Genomic DNA, 25,768 nt, shown 5'->3' on the forward strand with positions numbered 1-25,768 from the left:
TCTGTTGTTCTTATTTCATACACAAAACTATCAGTATCCATGTATGCTAGATTAATGTTTTCTCGGTATCTGGGTTTCATGGTGTTATAATGAAAGTCATACATGAGAGTCTTGGAAAGATCAAGTACTGCGAGTGCTGTGTATATATGTTTATAAAAAATAATGGTTTCGTGGTTCAAATGGACAACAGACACATTCGGTTCGTACATTGTGTGGTCCTTGAAGGATGGGCGAAACCAGTTTCTTGAACCTCTTCTCGGAGCACACCAACTCAATTTTGAGCCCCCGCCTCTTATTTTCCATCAATTTTCCAAAAGTATAGTTAACAGAAAACTTAAAGAACTCCTTTTCAAACTCGTTGGCTGCAGACTGGTGCTTAGCGGTGTTAAGCTTAATATACGGGTCCAGGCATGCTGCCTGCTGAAACTGGAGGGCTCGATGTATTTTTGTCACTCTCGGCCTATTCGATACTGCTGCCTGGAGGTTTTTATAGTGGACAATGTAGTGCTCTTTATTTTCCAGTGTTGTCATTAATTTTTGATTGTTTGGAATCGGGCGGATATTGGTTGATGGGGAGAAACGGCAAGTCTTTGTGACTTTCATGGAGCTCGTGAGGGTATTCCACATCACACTCGATAATGTAGCCTGTAGGAGAATTTTCCGGAACAGACATTACATCAATATCTGCGTCGGTCCATTGGAAATGATGAATAGGAAGCGATAGCGACATGGCCAACCCTCCGCATCAATATACTCTAGAAATGTGCTCAGCTTGGCTGCATCGTATGCCTCAGGTACATATGTGTTATTGGCTACGCAATGCCGTTTGATGCTTTGCGCTACACCTCCCCGAATACCTGCTTCCACAAACATATGCATGTCATAATCTGTTAAAAGCTCCAATTTTACACCTGTGGTACGAAGCATCGCATCGAAAGCGAACCGTGGACAAGAAATTTAGTGCGAGGGGTCTAGATTGTATGTCTCAAAGGGACATACTGCAAAAATTCTCGAATACATCTGTCGGTATCAGGACATCTGTCTTTAGGTATAAGTCAGAATACTCCCCAAAGAAGCGCACTGAAACTTGCCCCAGACCTTTTGTGTGTGAACATAATCTGCCTCGTAAATCCCAGAATCAGTCAGAATATTGTAGAAATAATCAATGCATGGAAGACTAGTATCATCTTATTGGGCAAAAGAGTCGACAAAATAATGTGGGAAGACTCCCTTGCGTGTAACCAATTCCAGCTCATCAGGAGCGAAAAATGCAGAAGTAATTATAAATTTGTCTGCTGGCAAGAACTCGGTTAGAGAAGCGAGACCACGGCTCATGAAGCGGAATGTATCAACAAACTGAATACTGAACTTATCACAAGACTTCTTGGAAAACGTTATCAGCTTTTCCTCCGAATTAGGAATAATGAAAATATCTTTAGTATCATACCCAAATTTTCTAATAATGAAGTTCTGGTTATATGCCAGGTTATGGAAGAAAACAATCAACTTCTTCGGTCTGTGCCTGAGAAGGTTGCAGTCATTACAAGCAGCCCCCAGTTACTCGCCAGTGAAGTGATTGTGGTCACGAACTTTCTTTATAGTTCCTCCAAACTTTCCACGAACTCTTTCCAGCAACACTTTGATGCTTGCAGAAAAGCAGTGTCCTGTGCATGCGAGAGTGGGGTCATCGGAACAGATGTAGAAAATATTTCCTGTACAACCTGTCCAATCTCCACAATGCAGGAAATGAACATGTCCTCTGTGTCAAAATCTCGATACACTTCAGGCTCTAATGGAAGTGCTGAAGTAAGGTCAGCAGGAATTATGGTGTTATCGGCCTTTACATAAATGCAGTAGCTGTATGCCTTATGTTTTTGGTACTGCAACGTGTATGCCTCCTCAGGATTTGGCTGGCAGGTATGTATATTCTCATGAATTGTCTCAAAATCACAATGAAAAACAATATGCATTATATATTTTCAAGATGGCAACCATAGCGGAAATTGCAATTGCAATTTAGATAATTTTTAACGTAAAATGTTTATTAAATAATATATTTTTATTTTTTATTTTTTCAGGTTGTTCAGGAGTACCTAATAAAATAAAACGCTGTGTGTGTTTTTGTGAATATACAAATTATGTATGTATTGTTTATGTAGATGATAAGGATAAAATTCTGCATTTTTTTAAGTAATTGTTTTGTGTTCCCAGTTTACATTACAAATTTACCTTTGAGACAATTCTTGTTTATTCACATCCAATATCCTGGGGTTATATGTATGAAACGAGTCAATCGTAGAGATAGACAGAAATTTACCTTTACAAAGTCGCTACCAACCTCTCCCTCCCCTTTTTAAGTGTTTTTTTAAATATATTTTCAGAAAATGAGCAAACACCTATATGAACGTTTATTATAGAATCCCAGGTAGAGTAATTATAACACTGAAATATATGTAAAACATAAATACCTATATAAAACCAAACAAAATCCTTTAAATGCTGTTTATTAATTTAATTTATTAATATATCTTTATTCCCTTGGAAGTCGCAATATCATATCTAATTGAAGGTATTGTAATCATATTTATTACTATCCACACTTTTCTCTGAAACAATGTTTGATCCAACCAATCTCTACTGCAAGACACGACCAAAAGGAAACTTTGATCGCAAAATTATTTTTTTAAATGCACATTCAGGTTTAACTCAAGGTAGAAAGAACCCTACTAACAACTCCTTCAACCGAAATATTCATAAACGACATAGCAATCGTACTTCTATTCTGAAGTTTTACTTTAAACGCATTACCTACAAGGTAACTAAATTATAAGAATACCAAGTGATTGAATTCTGTTTCGACGGGTTCGTTGACCTCAGTCCGATTCCAACGTCTCTCGCCTGAGTGAGGGTGTGTGAGCCCGAGGCGTGCCGAGGCTAGTAAAGAATGTTCAAGACTAGTCTCCGAGGAATTGAACACCTCGCGCGGGCAGCTATATCAGCGCTCCAGGCGAGGCACTGTTCACTCAGCGTACATCGTCCGGATTATTTTTTTTCTTTTCCTAACCTAACTTAAAACTAAGTGTATTTGATAGGGGTCCGGGTTAGGGAGAGTAAGTGCGTCTCAGATCGAAGCCTATACGCCTTGCTCATGCTGGGTTTAAGCCATGCAGAAGAGGTACTGTAGGGCCGCGACGTCTTGGTGTGTCGTTTTGCGGGGAAGCGGGGAAGAGTAAATGAGAGGGGAAGCAGCTGCGCGCGCACATCAGCCGCTATGCGGTTCATAGCAAAAACATCAGGCGCCACGCTCTCAGTATGAAGTGAGCAATGGAGCCCGACGCAGGACATTCAAGATACAATAAAGTAATACATAGTGGGGAGAGGGTAATTATAAGTAGTGTAATCCAGTGCTGTGATGAAGAAGCTGCCAACAAATGTCTGCTAGTACCTCTTGCAAAAGCAACCGAAAGAGCTGCGCGATACACAGGTATAAGCCAAAGATCAGTTTCGCGCATCCGAAAACACAACAGAGAGACGCCAAATAAAAAACAAACAACACCAGGCAAAAAAAGGTAATTATAACTTTTAATAATTATACTTACATTATAAGTTTTTTAACGTGTTCCCCGTAATTTAACCCGCGGTTTGTTTGTTTTGCATTTGGCAATTTTCCAGACTTTCTGCACCGCTTGTTAGAATATTTGTTAGCTACAGGTGTAGCCGATATTGCTACACATTATATTGCATTATATTACATGATATTATATTACATTATATTACATTACATACATTATACATAGATACATATACATTATATATATTGCATTATATATTTTATTATATATATATGATTTTATGATATATATTAATGTATATAATATTAATATATTATTTATTTACAATTTATATGTTTATATTTACATATATATTACACTTCTTTATTTGACCGTGAAACAGCCTCTCATGTGTAATTATTCATTTCAGGCCAAAAAAAAACTGGGAAACATTTGTTGTCAGTTGATGACTTTGATAGAAGAGTGATCAGAGACACTATCCACGAATTTTATGCAGTAAAAAAAGTGGTTCCCACAACAAGGAAACTACTGCCAGTTTTGAAAGAAAAAATCGGATGGAGTTGGGGAAAGACATCGCTGCGTAAAATACTGAAAGAAATGGGTTTTGTGTGGAGAAGAAGCCAAAATAAGCGAATGCTTCTTCTCGAAAGATCTGACGTTGTTGCTTGGCGATCACGGTACCTGACTCAGATGAAACAGTGCAGGGATGCTGGGAAGAAGATATTTTACATGGATGAATCTTGGGTTGACACTAATTTAACCTTTCAGAAATGTTGGCAAAAGAAAGGTGACGTTGAAGGTGTAATGGCAACAGGAAGTGCAGCGCACAGACTGATAGTTGTAAGCATTGGTTCTAGGCAAGGCTTCCTTCCCGGAGCCTCTCTTGTTTATAAAGCAGGCACAACAACAGGAGACTACCACGGCCAGATGAACTCTGGAAACTTTGAAAAATGGATTACGGAAAAAGTGATTCCAAATTTGCCACCGGCTTCAGTCTTGGTTATGGATAATGCTCCATACCATTGCAAGCAGGAAGACAAACCGCCATCCAAGTACGACAGCAAATGTGCAATGATAGCTTGGTTGCAGAGAAAAGGTATAGAATGTGACGATAAAATGCGGAAAACAACACTTGCCGAACTGGTTGAAAAACATCGACCAAGAGAAAAACGTTTCAGAGTAGACAGGTTAGCTGAGCTACATGGTCATCGTGTAATTCGTCTGCCTCCCTATAATTGTGAATTAAATGCTATTGAGCTCGCGTGGGCCAAAATGAAGCGTTTAATTCGTGAGAACAATACTTCTGGCGAACTTTCGTTGCAAGCGTTGCAGTCGCAAACCACCAGGGCCTTAGATTCCATCACAAGCACCGACTGGGAAGGTTACTGTCAACACGTGGTCAGTAAAGAGGATGAGTATTGGAAAAAGGACTGTGTCATGGAGGATGTATTGGAAGGTTTTATAATAAATGTGTGTAATGACAGCGATGACACTGCATCTGAAAATAGTGACGCAACTACTGACAGTAGTGATGAATCTGTTCTTGCTGTCCCATTGTGACATTCATGTACATGCTGCTAGTCAAAACTGTTTATTTCAGATTCTCTAAACGGCATCTGTGTTTTCGTACCATGTGCCTCTCTGCCTGAGGACGGGAGCAGATAGCAGTTCCCGAAACGTCGCTTGTTTCTGTTTTAGAAAACTGTTGTGTTTGTTTCGTCTTTTGTTTTGTCGTGTTTTTGTCTCGTTTTGACTGTTGTGCTGAATTTTTTGGGTTCAATATTTTTGTGCTGTCATCATTTGTGGGTTTTTTTTCGTTCTCTTCTGTTTTTGGAAAACTATTGTGTTTGTTTCGTCTTTTCGTTTTGCTGTGTTTTTGTCTCGTTTCAACTGTTGTGCTGAATTTTTTGGGTTCGGTATTTTTGTGCTGTCATCATTTGTGGGGTTTTTTTCGTTCTGTTAGTCCATTTTTCTTTGTTTTTCTTTGTTTGTTGACCATATTCGTGTTGTGGAGTACTGTGTGGTGTTTATATCCTGACAACAGCAATTTTTTGCTTAATTTGTGTTTTTGTCATTTGTGTTTTGTAGTTTTCTTCTACAGACATACATGTGCTTAGCAATGGCATATGTCCAAAAGCTTACATCAAGTCATGCACTCCCATCGCACAAATCTTTCAAATATAATGGCCAAAATTCATACTTTTATGTTTGAGAGAGTTCTATTAATCTAAATACAAATGTTTTAAAACATATTTGTCAAAAAAGGTGTTTCTTTCAGAGTACTTCGGCTTTGTCTGTTAGGATACGCTGTAACTATTATATTATGTTACTATTGTGTTATGATAGTGTTATTTTTTTTGTTTTAATACTATTGTTGCCAAACAATGTTACTATTATCGTGTTTTTAATGTTAACATTATTTAACACTGCTGTCATTCATCTTAACTTAATTCTCTACAGGCTGCTAAAAAGTGTTATAATAGCATGTCATTCGTGTTATTTTTTGAGTCAAAGTACTAAACGTTTTGTCAGTAGGATTGTACATGAAAAGAATATACGTTTATCTATGGGTCAATGTTTTATAAAATACTCGAGGATGGTTTGATAGATATATGGTTTTCGGCCCCCTCTAAATTACTAATATGGTTCTTTCAGAGTGCTGTTATGGAAAAAAATACCAACCGAGTGCATAAAAGTGGTAAGGTTCTTGACGTGCGTGAAAGTGTCATGTCGATCGTCTTCACGTTTCAGCCAAACTAAATGGAAAAGAAAGCATCAGCGAGGGAGTTACCTGATGCAAGTCTTAATTAATTATGTTTCCTACAGCAACCAACAATTACAAATTTAGTTCTTAATGTACTACAACTATGTATATTTCCAGCCCAGATTAAGCTAATCATTTATTTTAATTTATATTTCTTCGTTCTATTTATATATTTTATTATTTGAAAACTCTTTGGATTTAATACGTAGGTATATCTATGTACCTAATTGAAACTATGACTAAAACGAACGTTTGAGACGGGCAATTGCAAGGACCCCTCTAGGAACAATTGAAATTTAAACGGTAAATTGCTAATTTGACACCGTGTTTATAAACGTAAAATGTTATTACTATATGATTTTATTTTGAATTTAATGTGAGATTTTGTGTTCCGCGCTATTGTTGCGCGCGGGATTGATGTGTTTTATTTAAAATAATATAACTATCATTAGTTCTTGGCCAATCAGGAGAAGTATTTTTAATGTGGCACGCATTGTTAAATTACTTAAATTAAGAAGGTTTTTAAGAAGTATGTAATGGCCTATTAATGAATGGACACGTATCAGACATCGTCGGAAATTTATCCTGAAAAATAGCAAATTAGAATTAGGCATCCGCACTAAAGGATGAAAGGAACTGATTGTTTAAGTGTCAGTGTATAGTAATAGGGCTTTATCCAAAAGGATAAAGATACTAGGAGTGTATAAATACGTGAGTAAGAAATGACTGTGTCTGTTACTCCATTTCGTTAGTACGAAGCACGTATCACATCCATACTTAGTTATTATGCGGCCTAATTTCAAGGAAAACATTGAGAAACTGAAATATTGTTAAATTAACTACGTGAATCTAATTTGGCACTCTATTTTAACACACAACTGTAATTACCCAGTGGTCTGGGAGAGAGAGCATCAAAGCTTTACCAACTTAAATTACTTTGATCTAGCCGAGGTAAAACTTATGTAAATCATAATTATATACTGAATCTGTGTATAAGATTTCGAACCCGAACATAAGAAACACTTCATTATTTAATAAATGTGCGCATCGTCACTCCAGACATTTTCCAATATATACGTGTTCTGCAGTGCCAACAATTGTTGTGATTTTGAAAGGAATAAATATTTTTACTTTTTGATATAAACCTGAGATACTTTGACTTTCATTAATAAATAATTAAAATTACCATTGTGTTTTTATGATATTGTAATCTACTTATTGCCAACTGTATCCCTACCTATAAATGTATGTGTATACCTATCTATGTGTCAATACAAGTAAATGGCATAGCCGTTAAAGTAACTGCACAATATAAACTGATTAATAACTGAGAGACCTAGTAGGTAGGGTACGTACATTAACATTAAAGTATTGTATAGCTATGTTTAACTATGTTTAACTAAGCTGCCCAGTCGAGCAAATAGTGCACTACCTTTAAATAATAAATTACCGTAAAGCATTATCGCATCTCTGTATCATTAAGATCTGCGCTGTGTTGCACCGTACGTGAGATTGTTCTCGACCAATGTTTTCGGAACGGCATGAAGACTTCCAGGCCGTTGCTATCTGCGGAGCAGACAAGGCGGGACGTGTCGATTACAAGGTCGCTGAGCTCTAGGGAGTCGACCCGCCAAGACGTCGCGGCCCTACAGTAGCATGCATCATGTGCTAGGAGGGGTTTGGCCAGCCATGGCTGCGATTGGCGCCATGACTAACTCCCCTCACTTCTTAACTCTAGACTAAAAAAACTAGGTATTTTGGGCCCAGGTAAAACCTGCACAGACGCAGAAAAAACCCTGGGCACGTACATGCGGGAGGCCAAATTTCATGAATTAATTTCATCAGGTTGGTTACGGGAAAAAGTGGGATGGTTCAGGAAGAAGAGTTGGACAGAGTAGAAAAGAGTCTACCATGCGGGGGTTGAGAACTTGGACTTTATGTCCTCATTGGGTTTGGGGGGCGCTGGTTTGCTTCGGGGGTGACTTAGTGTCGTTTCCCGCCAGGCTGCCAGCCAGCCTACGCTAAATTAGAAGCGGAAAGGTATTTGTGTACGCCTTCAAATTAACTTATATAAATAAACATTAAAATTAAGAAATGTTTTTTTTCGATAACATTAATAATTCGTAAGCTACAAGTTATTTAATAAATATGTTTGTCGTGAGTGATGCGTTGGGCTACACTCAGGAGTAGATATACCTACCTGCAGGTTAACCGAGGCCGGTTAGAGAAATTATCCAGTTGTTCATCGTGAGGCCACAGCCTCAACGTCTACGCTTCGTCGGCTACGATAGTGTTTGTGCAGTGGGTTACTTTGCAAGCGAAGAGGGGGAACGGTGGTGTGGGAGGAACCTTAAATTTAAATAAATAAAAGCTAACTTAAGTTACATGAACTGCCAGCATACGTGTGTGTAGTGCGCTGGTATTGTGTAATACAATTGGACACACACTGCCCTTTCCTGTGCTAAAGCATAGAGCAGATTTATTTCCGCCAGTCCATAACAATTCGTTTGCGAACTGGCATGAGCTCCGCGCATGCGCACACGCCCGAAGCTGTCGGGCGACTGAGCTCCGCTCGACGAGCGCAAATAGTTTTGTTAAAGTGTGGTCGCTCACAGCGTGCAGTTTTTTTTGAACATATGCCATTGCAATGGCGTATGTCCAAAAAACTGTACATAGAAAACATCTAACAAATGTCTTTGCAAAATATACTGTTCTTTCATTGATTGTGTCAAATCAAAAATAGTACGGAAAAGTAATTTTATAATTTTCTTAAAACATAAAATGCTCCTGTTTATCAGTCGGTAGAATTGCATGAGAATTCCTCTCAAGTCTTATGGATGAAGAGTTATGATTGTAATCGGTTACATGATCACTGATAGTTAAAGTTATTTTTATGTAACTTAAATGTAGTCAGGTAATTTTGAGTGTTTGGTAAGTATTAAACTTGATATTCATATAGTATCAAAAGAAATGACGTATACAAAAACTAAATGTTTTAGAACTTACTGCGACTGTTCTTTACATTATACAATTCAAAAAACAATTATCTATTTTGGGATAACCATTAGCATTTCTTGATCAACGATTTGCTTTTCAGGTCAGTAATAAAACATATAAGGGACTCTGGATTAAATAGATCACCTTCAAGATGTTCACACATATTTCTTATCACATCGTTTATCGCAGTAGATCCATACTAACAACGTTCCATTTTAAAATTCTTAATGTCTACATGCCGTAACCTGATAGGTCTAAAATTTCATAGTACAGCTTAAACTAATAACATGTTACATGAAATACATACTTCACTTTACCCAACCTTAATCAATAGAGTAAGTTTAATATCAAACAATTTCAATAGTTTTTATCTCATTTTTGGTTTTCAAAATTGTAATTTTTTTTATTATTTTATTATTAAAAAAATTTACATATTCTTTATAAATATTTTTTAAATTCAAAAGTTTCATTTCAATATAAAGTCATTTTTATTGTTTTACAGCATAGTTATAACATCTTGATATCCTGTTTTATAACTTTTTTTAATAAAAAAGTCTTAGTTTTCATTATATTCAGAAACGTTTAACCTAATTATTTTTCACGTGATAACGTCTTATAAATCGATGAACGCCAGCTGCACGCACGAAAAATTGTCACGTTCCGCATGAGCCGAGCGTGCAAGAACCGGCCAACCACCGTGCGATAAAATCTTCTATAATATCAAACAGGTTAAGGCGGGCTTTTTAACTAATTGTTCGTGATTATATTTAAAGAAATTATTTAAATTAAAGTTTCAAAAACTGTAAATAATATTTAAAGATTAAAAAGTATTCAATTTTTCATCAATGTTTTCTTATCGCATAAAATTATCGTTCGTAAACCAACTTTACAGACAACCACCTTATTTCTTAAATTTTTTTCCCATCATTTGGTGAGAAGAAAGCTTTTAAAAATATATTTAAAAAGCTTAAAAACACATTAAAATTAATGTTGCCGAGTTTAAAAATAAAAATATATACCACAAGGCAAAACCAACGGAATTAATATACATGACAATAATTATGGTTCTCAAAAAAAAATACAATTTATTATTTAAAACTTTTCGTTACTTAGTTTGGATTCTCAAGTAATTTCACAAGACTTTTTATACAATATTGTTCTTATTATGACCCTAGATAGTTTAAGTGAATGTTTTAATAACGGTTTTTAATGTATATTATAGGTTCAAACAGAATTTTATACATTTAAATATTTAAAATTTTATTTTCTTGGCAAAAAATATTGTAATCTCAATATTACAACCATTTATAAAAATTACGTCTATAGAATATATAATAAATTGAGGGGCTTACATAATAAATTATTCATTTGTTAATAATTAAATAATGTGGTATTATCCAAGCACTGTTCCAAATAATTATTATTGTGAAATTTTTAGACTAATTTGTCATATTTTTGAAACTACTTTAGCTTTGAATAATTAAACTATAGTTTTCTTAAAACTGATATTTTTCATAATGTCAAAATTCATCTACGGTTTTGAAACGATGAAAATTGAACTTAGACAAAGACACCAATAGGCTTAATTGCTTTCTTTTGCTACTTTATCTTAAGTAGGCCTATATTTTTTTCCATGATAGAATTGGTTACTGCCGTCATTAAATTAGTTTTCATCATAAAATAGAACTTACTGCAAAGTTTTTAGTTTTCAACTGCCATATATTTTGATACATGCAATTTATATGTATTTTCGAAATTATTTTAAAACTTTAATATATTTCAATAATATTTTATTATATATTATGTTTACAAACATGATAAAAAGGTACGAATATGAAAACATATTAAATTTCTATACATAGGCCTATATATAGTTAAAAAGAATATTTGTTTATTTTTATTACAATAGTAAACTATTATAGTTTTCCAACAAAAATTTGATCTAAAAAATTTTTTTACAAATTTTTTACAAAAAAGTTGGTTATATTTTGGTTTATGTAGCATTATTACTCTAGTCTATGATTAGTTGCCGGAATGAACCTTCTATTCCAAAAAGTTCGTCGGTGTTAATTTGTTTACGTGGCCGCTTCGACTCTTCAGCCATTTTCATCTCTTCGGCGAGGAACCAGTCTCTGTAACTTTCTATCCTTTTCTGCCATTCATCTGTAAAGAGTACAAAAAATATATGTTTAACTTAAAACTTAAAATACCCGCATAACTTATCATGTTTTACATAACTCCGATATTAAAATATTTATACACACAAAAATTGTTTCTATTATTTGTAGAATAAATATATTACATATTAAATTTATCTGATACCCAAGTTCAAGTAATAAATTGCTATGGTATGCTGCCTTATTTCCCTACATTCTGACTTGTTTAAACTACTTTAGTTTTTCAAATATTTGTACAAGTTGCATAAAATTTATAAAAAAATGTAAAATTTGCATTCATAACACTATGGCTGATTTATGAAAAGAAAGACCAAAAAGATTACGGAGTTTATACTATCCAGATAAACATAAATATAAAAAAAAATATATGTACTTAATCATTTTGAAGAATCTAAGCTCCCCAAAATTATACATAATTGCACACTAAAATTAAGTTGTAAATATGCAGAGAAAAATTTTTCACTGTTATAAATGAGCCAATTGGCTCAATTGAGCCAATTTAACATTGATACCATTAATATTAATGGAGTTATGAATTTAAGCGAACAGGTTTAGTGTATAAAATATAAATATCTGATAATAAAAATATTACTTAACTTAATATTTTCTCTGCCAAAAAAAGTAATAAATTGTAAACAAGTAAATTATTATTTATAAATTATAAGTAAAGTGTTTTCAGATGGCATATAGAGAAATAAGATTAATACGAGATTTCAATCGCGATCTTAACCAAGAGAGTTTACCAAATACTTAATAATAATTATTAAGATGATGTCATGCTAAATTATTATTTTATGTATAAACATATGAAATTAGTACTTGAAAAATAAAAAAAAAATTGCGTATAACCTTAAGTGGTTTATTAAATAGCTTTAAGTCCTACAAAATTAGCAATTGTGCCCGCACACAATTATTCAGTCATATTGCATTGCATTCCATTATGCAATAAATATTTTAAAAATACAATTAATAGATGCAAATAAATAAAATATAAACTTCTGAAATTTGTGTTGTTTAAGGAAATAAAATTCCAGAGAAATTAATTTTTCTAGAAATGGTTTTGTTTGTAAATGATCCATAAGTAATTTTTACGTGATAGAATGGATAAATTTGTTCAACAGCGAGTGCAAAACAGTTCGAACTCACAGTTCAGTTCTTTTATACTTCCGGCTGTGCCACCATACTCGTCAGGCAGCATGTCCACAGGCAAAATGTCATAAATTGCCTCAATACCCTGCACGTGGGCGTAAACCTGCAAACAATAGTGTTCAAATTTTGAGATGGCCGTTTGCATTTTTGAGGATTAAAACGGGGATTTTTTCCTCGTAATAGAATAATTTTTTATTTTTCAAATTTTTGGGCAGAATTTTTTTTCCTAATTGCTGGAAATTTTATCAGAATTTGGCGAATTTTCGGTTATTTGGGGTCATTTTTGTCATATTTCGCAGCTCAAGGCCAAAGCTCAAAGGTCAAGGTCATCAAAGTTTGCTGTCGTGAAGTCACGATCTACGGACTGAACCCCGGCACCGGCACCACAAGCCTGAAGCCTGGCCTAGTAGCCTTTTTTCTATACCATTTAAATTAATATAATTGCTTTAATTTCAAGATATTATATGCTATCATTTATTAAATTAGTCGAAGACAATCATGAATGCCTGAGTACCAACCGGCTAGATTAATCACGTTATAGTTACTATGGACTCTGTTTGCTCCACACTGGGTCAATTAAAGCACTTCCATAGTCACTGATCGTTATGTTTTACCAACACAATGTTAGATATTCGCACTCTCCGCTATATTAAACTTCCATTTTTGACTCTAGTTTAAGTACAGCAGTAGCAAATATATTCTCAAACGAATATGAGTTACAATAAATTATGTTTCAAATCTAGGACAGATGAATAACATTCTTGGCACTTTCTCACAACAAATTATCAATCTATTCGTAAATCTATAAAAGCCATGTTTTAAGAGCGATTTTAATGTATCACATCGCTGGCAGTCAATACTCGGCTGTTAAAGAAAACAATATAGAAATATTAAAATCAGTGGGTGTCAAAGGACCATGTAATCACGAGGCAAAGAATAAAGTTTTCCGATGTTTTTAAATAATTCACAATCCAATATTAATAGATTTTTCTAATATATATTTAAATCACCAAAAAGTGAAAAGTAGTAATAATTTATCTCGCTATATTCTAAACTCATAATATAATTATATTATATTATAAACATATTTGGACTTACCCTGTCTCGTATTTTCTCCTTCAAAAAAGGCTTCATCATAGAAATGAATTTGTTTATAATCGCCGGGGAATTTATAAAATGTATTCCTTTGACGCTAACCGGGAATGCATCCTGCAAGAAAAAATATGTTTTATTATATGGTTGTTTTAATTATATAACATGTTTAAACAAGTTATTTATGCAATTTTATTTACAACATATAGCACCCCTTGGATAGAATTTCAATTAAAGAAAAATATATTACAATATTTTATTCACCTAGTGCAAATAAATGTATTTTATAACATTTGAAAAACTATTATATTAAAAGTTTGAACAGATTACAGAATATTTATTCTAAAAAGAATAACATTATAAAATTATTCAAGTGTACTCTAAATATGAAACATAAATTTAAAGAAAAAAATATTTTTTCCAAATTTAAATCACAGTTATGATTCATTTTTATTGTAAAATTAAGGAGTACTTTATTAATGTTAAGTATTATTTTTAGTACGGTTATAATACCAAAATAAATTATTTTTATGAATTAATCACTTAGATTACTTATCAGGTTTAAATTAAATATATTATTAACATTAAAATGTTCTTAAAAATTACTTAATTTTAATTATGAACAAGTTTTATTAATTGCTGCATAGTATATAATTTTATTTTTGAATAGCCACAACTTACTTGTTACATAAAAAGGGAATTTATAAATAAGGTCACAAAATTATTATTTTTTTAACTAAGTGGAACATATAAAATTTTACATGCATAACACTTTTAATTTTTAAAGTAATATGTAGCCTATATATTTATGTATATTTCAAAATTTTCCTTTCAGACATACTGAAATGGAAGTTTAGAAACATGGCACTAATAGCAACCACAAAATGTTATGGTTTGACTTCTTAATAATTTCGAAAACAAAATTTTTAATAAGGTGAAAGATCGTTTTGTCGTGTTTTATAAAGTATAATCATAATGCATTTTAATACACAAAATGAGTTTATGACACGTTTGAAATTGTAAATATTGAAGATAAAAGAATACAAGTTTTAAATATACATTTATATTTCCACCCTATGTAGTGAAAATTAATTAAGCTTGATTTAATTTACTTATCGAATAAATTCGTGCTTATAAAAAAGGAATTCTAAAATTTTGCATACATACCACATATTACATATTAAATTTCAAGAACAGAAAAACTTTCTTTTATTTCTTCCCTGTTGGAAAAAAAATTATGAAAAGTAAAAAATTCAATAAGATTAAGCATAACTTATCAACAAAACGGTTTGATTTTTGTTATTATATGCATATACACAAAATATGATAGTAGATAGCCTATTTGAAGGGTAGAACAGTATCAATTCGAATAAAATAAGCACATTTATTCTTAAATATCGAGAACAATGTGTGAGCAAAGTAGCAGATGGTTTTCGAGTTAAAAATATATAAGCTCATTGATTCCGCCTTTCATAATTTTGATATTAAAAAATGGAAAAATTATAAAATCCTTGAAACCCATTGGTAGGGACCTGCAAAATTCGCGGATTCATTTCGTGATATGCTACAATTCAAATAATTATACCTTAGCGCTGCTTCTGCAATTGGTTCACTGTTGATCTGGAGTAATGAGGGCCAATTAGAGACCCTCGCTCAAAGAGGTGTCGAATCACAGACACTCGGTCGAGACGACTCACAAGTCAGCAGCCAATGAACAGGTGGCATTTGCGCGAGTGTGTAGAGTGTAATAGAGTCTATCCTGGAGGTGAATGAATCCGCGAATTTCGCAGGTCTCTCTACCCGTTGGTGTGATGTTCGAGGTGATGTTCACCGACCATGGAGCACACGAAGAACTTCTTGAGGAGGGTCGGCGTGAACTTGGAGAGGTGGGCCCAGGTGACTCCCCGCAGGTCCACGACCACCAGGTCGCCGTACCACGGCTGCAGCTTCATGTGCGCGTCCAAGATCATGAAGCAGCGGCGCAGGTAGGCGGGCGCGTCCAGGTGCTCTGGGCGCGTGTCCAGCAGGCCCTCCAGGGTGACGCGGTAGCCCTGCGGCGACAGGCGCGTCAGCGGCACCACGAACCTGCAGCAAGGCGCGGCGAGGCTTGGTCCAACACCTAGGCCCTTCCATTGCAGAGACTTGGGCCGATACCTGTGCCAGGACTGAGGACAGGGGGTTAAGTCTCGAACTAGATCAAGACTTCGGCCGGGACTTAGACTTCGGCCGGGATGTACGCCGGTACTCAGGAGTAACAGGCGAATTGCCTAACGGCGGTTTGCCTGAACATGAATTCGTTACGGCGATTTGCCTAAAGTAATTTCGCCTTAAGTCGATTTGCCTAATGGCAAATTGCCTAACGGCGATTTGCTTAAAGGCGATTTGCCTAACGGCGTTTTTCCTGACGGAGTTCTGCCTGACGGCGATTTTTCCTAATGGCGATTTGCCTGACGGCGATTTGCCTAACGGCGTTTTGCCTAACGGCGTTTTGCCTAACTCCTATTTGGCCAACGGTGATTTTACTAATGGCGTTTTACCTAACGGCGTTTTGCCTAAACGGCGTTTTGCCTAAACGGCGTTTTGCCTAAAATTAGGCAAAATGCCTTTAGGCAAAAGACACATGCCCGTACTCAGACCAGGACTAGGGCGGGAATATGGCCAGGACTTAAGGTGGCACAGAGGCCGGCTTCATAAACTGCGTAAGAAATGCAACAACGCAATGAATTCAAAACGCAAAATGTTAAGACAATTTTTAAAAATTACCATTTATAGATTACACAATACAAGCATGTTGTGACAACTTTCGACTTCTTTAATTTATGTTTGCGTTTCCACCTTCGATATTAAAAGGGAAGAATTTGTTAACTTTTAAACATTCCATAGTTATGATTTTAGGAGGCTATCGTGTAGTTTATTATATATGCATTAAGTTTTTACTTGTTAAGGGTCTATGCAGTGAAAGTAAATACAATTATTATTTTAGTGAAATTAACTTACAATAATATTATAATATTTGTTCACATAAATTAACGTTATCGACATCATATTTTAATTAAGTGAATTTCTTTGTATAATAATAAGAAAAAACCTAATGTACACCATTTGAAATCAATGATCCAATGAGCTCAGGTTTTTAAGACTGCAAACAATTTTCCTCCTTTTTGGTGCAGTTATTATGCATTCTTAATATTGTGGATATCCATCAGGATTCAATATTTTCATAACTCTGAGTGCTAGTAGAGATTATATAGTTAGTAGTATATAATAGGGGCTACTGGGACAGGGTCCAGGGTGTGGATTGAAATTGTCGGTCTGCTATTTTAGATTGTGACGTAACGGCGGCCATCTTGGATGTGTGTGACCTTGACCTTTGACCTTGACCCCGGCGGCCATTTTGGATCCGCCATCTTGGATCCGCCATTTTGGATGATGTCATTTTGTTTTCTCGAACATTCAGGAATTTAGTTTTCCGTAATTTTGAATTATGAAGTCATAGTTGCAATTTCCGTTATGGCCACCATCTTTAAAATATTTATTTATTATCCGATTTTAATGAAAAAAAAAATTAAAATTTATAACAAATTCAATTAACAAAATTTTAATAAAATTTTTTTAAAAAATAAACATTTATGACACGGAGCTCGGAGTCCTCGGTTCGAACCCGGTGAGGGCAAAAAATTAAAAATTGCGACCGATCCTTCTCCCGTGGTGGGTGCTGGCAGACTGATCCCCACCACTTTGTTCATAGCATGATGTCATGTCAGCCATCTTGTCCTTATCTGCTGGAAGCCATCATCATTGTATCGTCGGCTAGAGTGCGCTGATGTCATGTAAGTTTAATTCTTATCCGCTAGAGTGCAGTAATAATTTATTATTACTAAGGTGGCCGCCATCTGGAAATTTGAGCGCCATCTTGGAAATCTGTAATTTAATGCTACAGATGCGGGAAAAATTTCAAAATTCATTAAATAAATTTGTAGTCTATATACTTATTGATTCGATCGATTCCTCTCCTTGGTTAGATCCCAGGATGATACAAAACAACTTTAATTTAAAAAATACTAAAAAGTGGCAGGTTAGAGGAGATAAAAACACCGCAAATTCTTTTAAAAAAACTTTTATTACATAAATTCTACACTACTACAAGTACAAAAAAATACACAGACAAATTACTAAAGTCTTGTGGATTTATCGATGTCTGCATCTGCCACCCACAAATTAAAGTGAGGAGGAAAGCCCCACCACTTGACGTAGGACAGTCCATTTCTTCGTTTTATAATCTTCTCCACCAAGTACGTATCGGGATACAATGTAAGCTGAATCTCTTCGGCATAGAAGCCGCCATGGATAGGTTTGTGGTCCTAATCTTCGAGGTAGTAGGTCCTAGGGTCTGATTCACGAACATGTGTCTCACGGAAAAGTTCAGGACTCCAGTTCCCTGTGAAACCTTTCTCGAAGATACCTTTCTGCTTGGAGATTCGCACAATGTCACCGACGTTAGCTTTAAGCTTTCGTGGATCTTTCTTCTTCGTGTTGAAAAACACTGTTTGAAGCAGGCGATTGTCCGTTACGTCCTTTGGCTTCATTTTTGTGGTAGAATGCACCGTGGAATTAAACTCGCTTATTAGTTTCGGCAAGATATCAAGCCACTTGTAATTTCCGTTAGCCGTGAACTGCCGCCACATCTTGGAACGCAGAGTTCTGTTAAACCTTTCGACAACGGAGGCTTTGACGTTACTAAATGTAGAGTAGTGTCTGATGCCATACTTCTTCATCAAAGCCTTGAAGGTTGCATTGTAGAATTCTTTCCCGAGGTCCGTTTGCAGGTGCGACGGTACACGTCCACCCTCCAAAATATTGTGCATGGCCTTGGCTACTTCAGTTGCAGTCTTTGATTTTACTGGTCTAGCCCAAGCGAACTTGCTATAAACATCGATGACTGTCTACATGTTCTTGAAACCTTTATTCGACAGGGAATACGGTATCATTTCAACAAGGTCCGCCTGGAATAAATCATCAATTCCGCGAACAATAACTTTGCGACGAAGGTATTTCCGTCTAGCAGGAGCATGAAGTTCGCGAGCGATTACGGTTCTACTCATTGTATGTAGCCAGTTTCCCTCAGTTCTTCAAGTATGGAGACTATTTCGTTGATGTGCGAATAGTTTCCTACACTAAGCGAAGCATGTAGAATTCTAAGACGATCAACTAATTCATTGGGGTCGTCCCAATATACATAGTCAAATATCTGACCACTTTCTAACTTGTTTAAACCTTCTCCATATATTGTTAGTTCACTGAAGAGATTAGCGAAAATGTCCATTTTTTCATGATGTTCATCTTTATATACACCACTATCTGGATCGTTAACGCGAAAATGTGCATTGGTTAGCTCTAGCAGTTTTTTGTACTCTTGTAAGTCTTTGTGAGAATATCCTTTAGGCTCCCTGCGAAACAGCAATTCGTGCAGACCCGGATTCCTGTGTGTTTTGAACTCCTCTACGCACACGATATTTCCTGGTAGAAAGTCTATTTCTTTTGCACCGGGGAACCACTTATTATGTTTTCTGTACACTCCGTAGGTCGTGTCATTATTCCGGCTCGTAAACGATATCAGGTATGGCCAGACCATTGCATTAACTTGATGTCTCTTTTTCGGTATTTTTTTCTTGTGCATGGACTCTGGTTTATACTTTCTCTTCTTTACAGTTGGTATTTCATCTTCAACTTCTGTCTTTACAATGATAGCTGGTTCTTCCTTGTTTTTAAGTTCGTCGAGTCAACTAGTGATTGGTTTAAATATCTCCTCATTTTCCATTTCACGTGCAAGTCTGGTTCGTCTAACAAGTAAATATTTTTTACGAACAGACTGTATAGCCCGTTGATGGTCACTGGCCAGGTCCGACATTGTACTGGCTGAAAACATTATTACAAGACCTCCTTTTATACTTTTTTATTCGTTCACAGAAACTTTTTCTTGTGTTTGGCTAAATCTGAATTTTTTGACAAGTGAGATAGTGATGCTTTCAGACTACTTTGAAAAGTCCTCAAATCGTCACGTCTTTGTGCATTCGATACTTCGATCATGTCGCGAATGCGAGAATCCGAGGTTTCCACACGCTGGTCGATAGCAACGAGATACTCCAGTTATTCCGTTTTCACACTTTCTACTTTTTGAGCCAGTAGTATAACGTATTTTCGGATATCGGAGTCGTGACATACGGTATGTCTGCTGCTACGACCGAATTTCGAAATGCTATGACTCATGTGTGACGATAAACTGATCCAAACCTCGTCTGTACCTGCCCTTATATAGAGGCCAGTCTTTGACTATAACTAGGAATCCGTATTCTTCTTTCCAACACAAGGAGTACATGTCTTTGAATTCCTGGAATGTCATGTCGGTGTTTACGTGATCGTTATAATCGTGACATAAATTAAGTTCGTCCATGCGAAAAAGTACTATGACATTCGCGTTGTCTCGTAGGAGATGTTTTGGAATACGACTGTACGTCTGACACAGGTAAACGCAGTCTACCTTGGAGTGTCTGCCCATGGAAAAGTACTCTTGTATTATGCCTTGCTTCTCGCACATTACATCGTCGAAAACAAACACGGAATTGGCTTTTGTTTCCCTTGTAGGTGCCACATCTGCATTATCATAAAATTGAAAATACTCCAGACCATCCATCGAGCATAGAACCATACCGCCATTATGCAACGTACGGCAGAAAGCAATAGTAAGCGATGTGGTGATTCACGCGCACTAAATACATCGTCTTGCGTAATGTGCACAGGCTAACACACTTCTTGCTTGACGACCTGCATTGTACTGACGAAATTGTATAAAATCAAACACATTTATACTTTCTGGTCAGTTGTGCATAATGACTCGAAGAGGTAAGAACAAAAAACACATCGGTGCAGGACTCGTGAACTTGCTGATAAACAATCTGCCATTCGAGCTACACATTCCCGTCTACAGATTCTGCGGCCCCGGGACTAAACTAGCGAAAAGGTTAGCTCGCGGTGATGTGTGCATTAATTCTCTCGACGAAAAGGGCAAGCAGCACGATATCGCATATTCATTAAGCAAGGACCTGGAATCCAGACACCGGGCCGACGAGATATTGGCACAGGATGCCGAAGATATAAGTAAATCGTCGAACTCGGGACTAGGAGAGGAAATCGCAGCATGGGGCGTATCTAAGATCATGAAGGCAAAGACGAAATTAGGACTGGGTGCTCGTCGAGCCAGCTCCATCAAGTCAAAAACTAACTCACGCAAGACCAAACGCAAGACTGGTGCAGGCGTGCAAAAAGCCAAGCAAAAAATACAGACTCTCAACAAGAAGATTATAGGAGGATTACTTCCTTTGCTTTTGCCTGCATTGGGTGCTTTCGGCGGCCTCATCGGTGCAACGAGCGGTATAGTGCGGGCAGTCAACACTTCGAAGAATGAGCGCAAGCAGTTAAAAGAAGCACAGCGACACAATGCCAGCATAGAAGCCATTGCCATCGGTAAAAAAAAACGGCGCAGGACTGTACTTTCAACCTCACAAATCAGGTCGAGGCATGAAAAAGAAAAGGGTAAAGAGAAAATCCTAAGTTCTTTGCCGAAACGTCCGCTAACCAACGTAGATTTGATCAGGTACGCTCGAAAACTGAAAATACCAAATTTCCGCGGCGTGTTTATGCGAGACACTTTGCCCAGAGAGCCAGAACGCACGAACGCGCCATAATTAATTTAGACACGTCGGCGGGTCGCGGTACACACTGGGTGGTCAATGTAAAGAAGGGAAAAAAAAGCTACTTACTACGACAATTTCGGTAATTTGAGACCTCCGCCCGAACTTACCTAGGCCGGACCACTACGTTGTTTTACAATTACGAAACGGAGCAGAAGCCTAATCAAACAAACTGTGGACACTTGTGACTTCGCTTTTTAACAAACAAAAATTAGCTGACAAATAAAAATTGCCTCTTAAAAGTTGTTCAGTGATGATAATTTATTAGTCATGTCGATAACACTTACCTTGACAGGTCACGAATCTGAGCTGCGGGCGGTTCATTTCCCGCCTCTGGATTTAGACGGAGAATGCTGTATCGGACTCGTAGATTTTCAAACGTATAATGCCATACCTAATATCGACGAAGAAAACTGCAATATCTGCTTCCTGAAAAGCGATAAGACCGCTCATGAAATACGGTTACCTGTTGGCTCTTAAGAAATTGACGACATTGCAAATTACATCAAGGATATTTTACCACAGGATGTAGAATTTCAACTGCATGGAAATCCAAACACTCAAAAAAGCATTCTAACATGTAGTGAAAATGTCGACTTTACGAAACCTGGCACCATAGGTACGATGCTCGGATTCAAATCAAAGGTGTATGATACAGGAAGAACGTACAAATCTACGCACGCAGTAAACATTTTGCCTGTGAATGTCATAAGAATAAACTGTAATTTGGCAAGTGGATCGTATCTCAACGGAATACTAAGCAACATGCTACACGAGTTTTTGCCGATGGTCCCGCCAGGATATAAACTGGTCGAAGTACCGCAAAGTATCATTTACGTTCCAGTCGTCGTGAAGTGCGCACACGAAGTCGTCGTCAGAATCGTTGACCAGCGAGAACGATTGGTGAATTTTCAAGATGAAGAAATTACATAACGTCTGCACTTGAAGCGATGGGCATAAAGTTCGTAACACCGAACAGTTATAAAAGAAATCGCATTGGCGTGAAAAAGAACAGTTCTTTACCAGACATCGGTGCATTAACACCTGACAGCATAAAGTATCTTCTTAGTATTGGACAAGTGCCGAATAAATATGGAAGACGAAATCCTCAACGTGGAAGATCCGGTCATTTTTGATGACAGCATTACGAAAATGGAATTGCACGAGTACCAGCCTTTCCTGCTCGGACCGTACGCACTACCATCGGAAGTACGCATTGCTGTACAGCACCAAGATATTTGTTCTTTACCTTCGCAGTCATTTCTACGTATAAGAGGCACGCTTACAAAAGCGGATGGTACGCATCCGACATCGACGTCAATATCCTGCAATGGTATTCTCCACCTAATCGAGCGCATTACATATGTACTCAATGGCGTCGAGGTAGACCAGACGAGAGATGTAGGCATAACATCTGCTATGAACAATTACCTTTCGCTCACGCCAAATGAACTGTCTGCTGCAAAGATGGCCGATTGGGCTCTCGAGAATGAATATAAGCTTCCGGTTTATGCGAAGGGAAGTTCGAAGTTTGTGTTCCGCTGTCCATGCTTCTTGGATTCGCCGAGGACTACAAGCATATAATCATTAATTCGAAACACGAGCTCGTACTGCTTCTAGTAAACAAGCACATTAATGCAATTATCTCCGCAGCAGAAACCCTCAAGATGTCTCGCTAACACTGCAGTAAATCGAGTGGATGCTGCCCCACATCCAAGTGAGCACCGTTGCACTAGTAAAGATGTTGAAGAACATAGAAAATGGCAAGAACTTCGATGTGCCATTCCGATCCTGGAGCCTGGAAACTTATCCTGGCTTGCCTCATAGTCAGCGTATCAATTGGATAGTAAAGTCCAGCTTCGCTACGGAAAAACCAAGATACATCATCGTCAGGCTTCAGACCAAAAGACAGCTCAATGCAGGATTTAGTCGCTCCGTATTCGATAATTGTCAAATATGTAATGTAAAAATATTTTTAAACAGCGAAAGTTATCCGTACGTAGACATGAACATAGACTTTGAAAGTGGAAGATTTTTTTCGCATATCAAATGTATGCCAAGTTCCACAAGCTTACTATGGGCGGAGACAGTCACCGATACTGAGTCCCGACAGTTTCAAGATCAAGGCTCCGTTAATGGTGTTTGACGTTTCCAAACAGGATGATCGAATAAATTCAAACATCATCGACTGTAGGATCGAGATAACGACTAGCGGAAATATTCCACCAAACACCTATGCTTTTTGTCTGATACTTCACGATCGGCTTGCTTCGTACAATTGTCGAGACAAACATGTGAAAATTCTGACATAAATAGTGTTTCGCTTTCTATGATAATTTAGTTACGACCGAGAATTGCTAGCGACAAGATGTACTGCAACCTGCAAATTTCCAGAGTCAAAATGTATTCGTGCTCAAGGAAATTAGCGTCACCTCCGGAGACAAGACTCGAACACGCACTTTCCGACCTCCGTAACCATGGAAACTACTAGACGAAAAATTAAACGGTCGAATGAATGGCTATGTAAATATTATCACGGACTAGAGTGGGACGAAGGAAAAATACCGTACCACCAAGTGAAAAACACTATTGAAGATTTACTAGTTCAAAACGAAATAATCTACATTGCCAGACCTGAACAGAAGAAATGGCTGAGCGAGATGTGTGATGCGTCAGTTGTAATTGTAGACCTACAGACCGACTATGGCTATCCTTCCCTGCGTAAGCTTAGTGCAATATACGACGTGCAGCCACGTGACAAGTTTGAACGTGTCTGTGCCTGTACATACTCGCAGTTATTGCAGAAATGGCACACACAGTGTTAGTAGGAGCCTGCATATTTAAATGGCGTACATACATACGTGCCTTCAGTTGTCGTTCGACCTGCAAGAAGATGTTTACGTTTCATCCTGCTAAAGTGTAGGTGAGCTCAAGACCTAGCTTCAACAGTGTCGAGTACAGCTACTGGGATTCCGGGTATCTACGTACATATACAGAAACCTGTGATGGAGGCGCTCAGCATTGGTGGTTTGCGCACTTTCCTGTGTCCTACGAACCGACTCAGCAGCTGGTAGATAGTTGCGAACCTGGAAACTGTGTCGTCTATCACATGAGACCACACACAATCCTTCCTGCTAGCATCGCTGAGAAAGTCGCCTCGTCTGCACGTGCAACACCAAACATGGACGTGTTGCAACTTGTTGCGACCTGTGATGCTTCTACGCAGACGTCCAAACGGTGTGCTTCTCGTCGTCGAAGTTCAGGCAGTGAATCTGTCTCAACTAGCACTGAGCCAAAGCCCAGGCGTAGACTTGGTCACACACATCATCGACCATGTCTTGTCGGAGTTTTCGACGTCGCAGAAGATGACCAGCTGGAAACCTGTGTTCCTGATCCCGTGGCCTGCGATATCATAAAATTACAGGTAAAAAAATATTTAATATTTAATAAATATTTAATAAAAAAAAAATTAAAATGAAAACAATTACAAAAATACATAAATAGATTCTGCTAGCTTGTGAACTTCTCATTGTGTAACAAAGATAGAGTTCTAGTACAAGCAAGAATTTTATGTATTTTTGTAATTTTTTTCATTTTAATTTTTTTTTATTTTTATTAAATATTTTTTCCCCTGTAATTTTATGATATCAAAGAAAACGTGTGGTGGTTTTCTCCGAGTGCATCTGATTATTCATGTCAATATTATGATGGCTTTCTCCGTGAGCTCCTGATTATTCCTGCTTTCAATTTAATTTTTTTCAATTTAAATTTTTTTATTAATTTATTTTATTATTAAATATTTTTTCTGTATTTATTTTGTCACGTGGCTCAAAATTATCATTAATTTATTTCATTAGTTTATTTGTTGAAAATACAATTTTAAATTCTTTTCGCTAGTTCGGGACTTGGTTTCCCTCACGCTAAGATGGGGTAACACCTTTGTTTGATTTGGGTCTCCGCGGGGCTGGAAGAGTGCGAGTCTTGCACGTCTTTGTCTGGGAACGCAATCGTGACCGCGTTTCAGCCAGGCCAGCTGACACGTTGTTTGCTACAGTTACAGAGAAACGCGGCGCAAACTTGTTTACCGTTCTTCTTTTGAGGCCAGCTGGAAACAAGGTTGTGCGCACGCGCTTTGCGCAGGGCGAGTGTGGCAACCTGGTGGCAGGTTTTCTGACTATGTGGACAACCCGGCGCGGCCGACAGCGCGGCCGGCTTGTTGTAATAACTTTACGTGTTTGTAAATTACAGGAAAACTTCCCATCAGGATGT

At 37.0% G+C, this 25,768-nt stretch overlaps 1 protein-coding gene across 1 annotated transcript in view; it reads right to left on the reverse strand.

Annotated features, from left to right (window-relative positions):
• LOC134531691 (uncharacterized) overlaps positions 1 to 25,768 on the reverse strand; it is a 187,360-nt gene that overhangs the window by 78,959 nt on the left and 82,633 nt on the right. The window lies entirely within an intron of this gene.

The sequence above is a fragment of the Bacillus rossius genome, chromosome 5, assembly GCF_032445375.1.
Source record: "Bacillus rossius redtenbacheri isolate Brsri chromosome 5, Brsri_v3, whole genome shotgun sequence".
Taxonomy (NCBI): Eukaryota; Metazoa; Arthropoda; class Insecta; order Phasmatodea; family Bacillidae; genus Bacillus; species Bacillus rossius.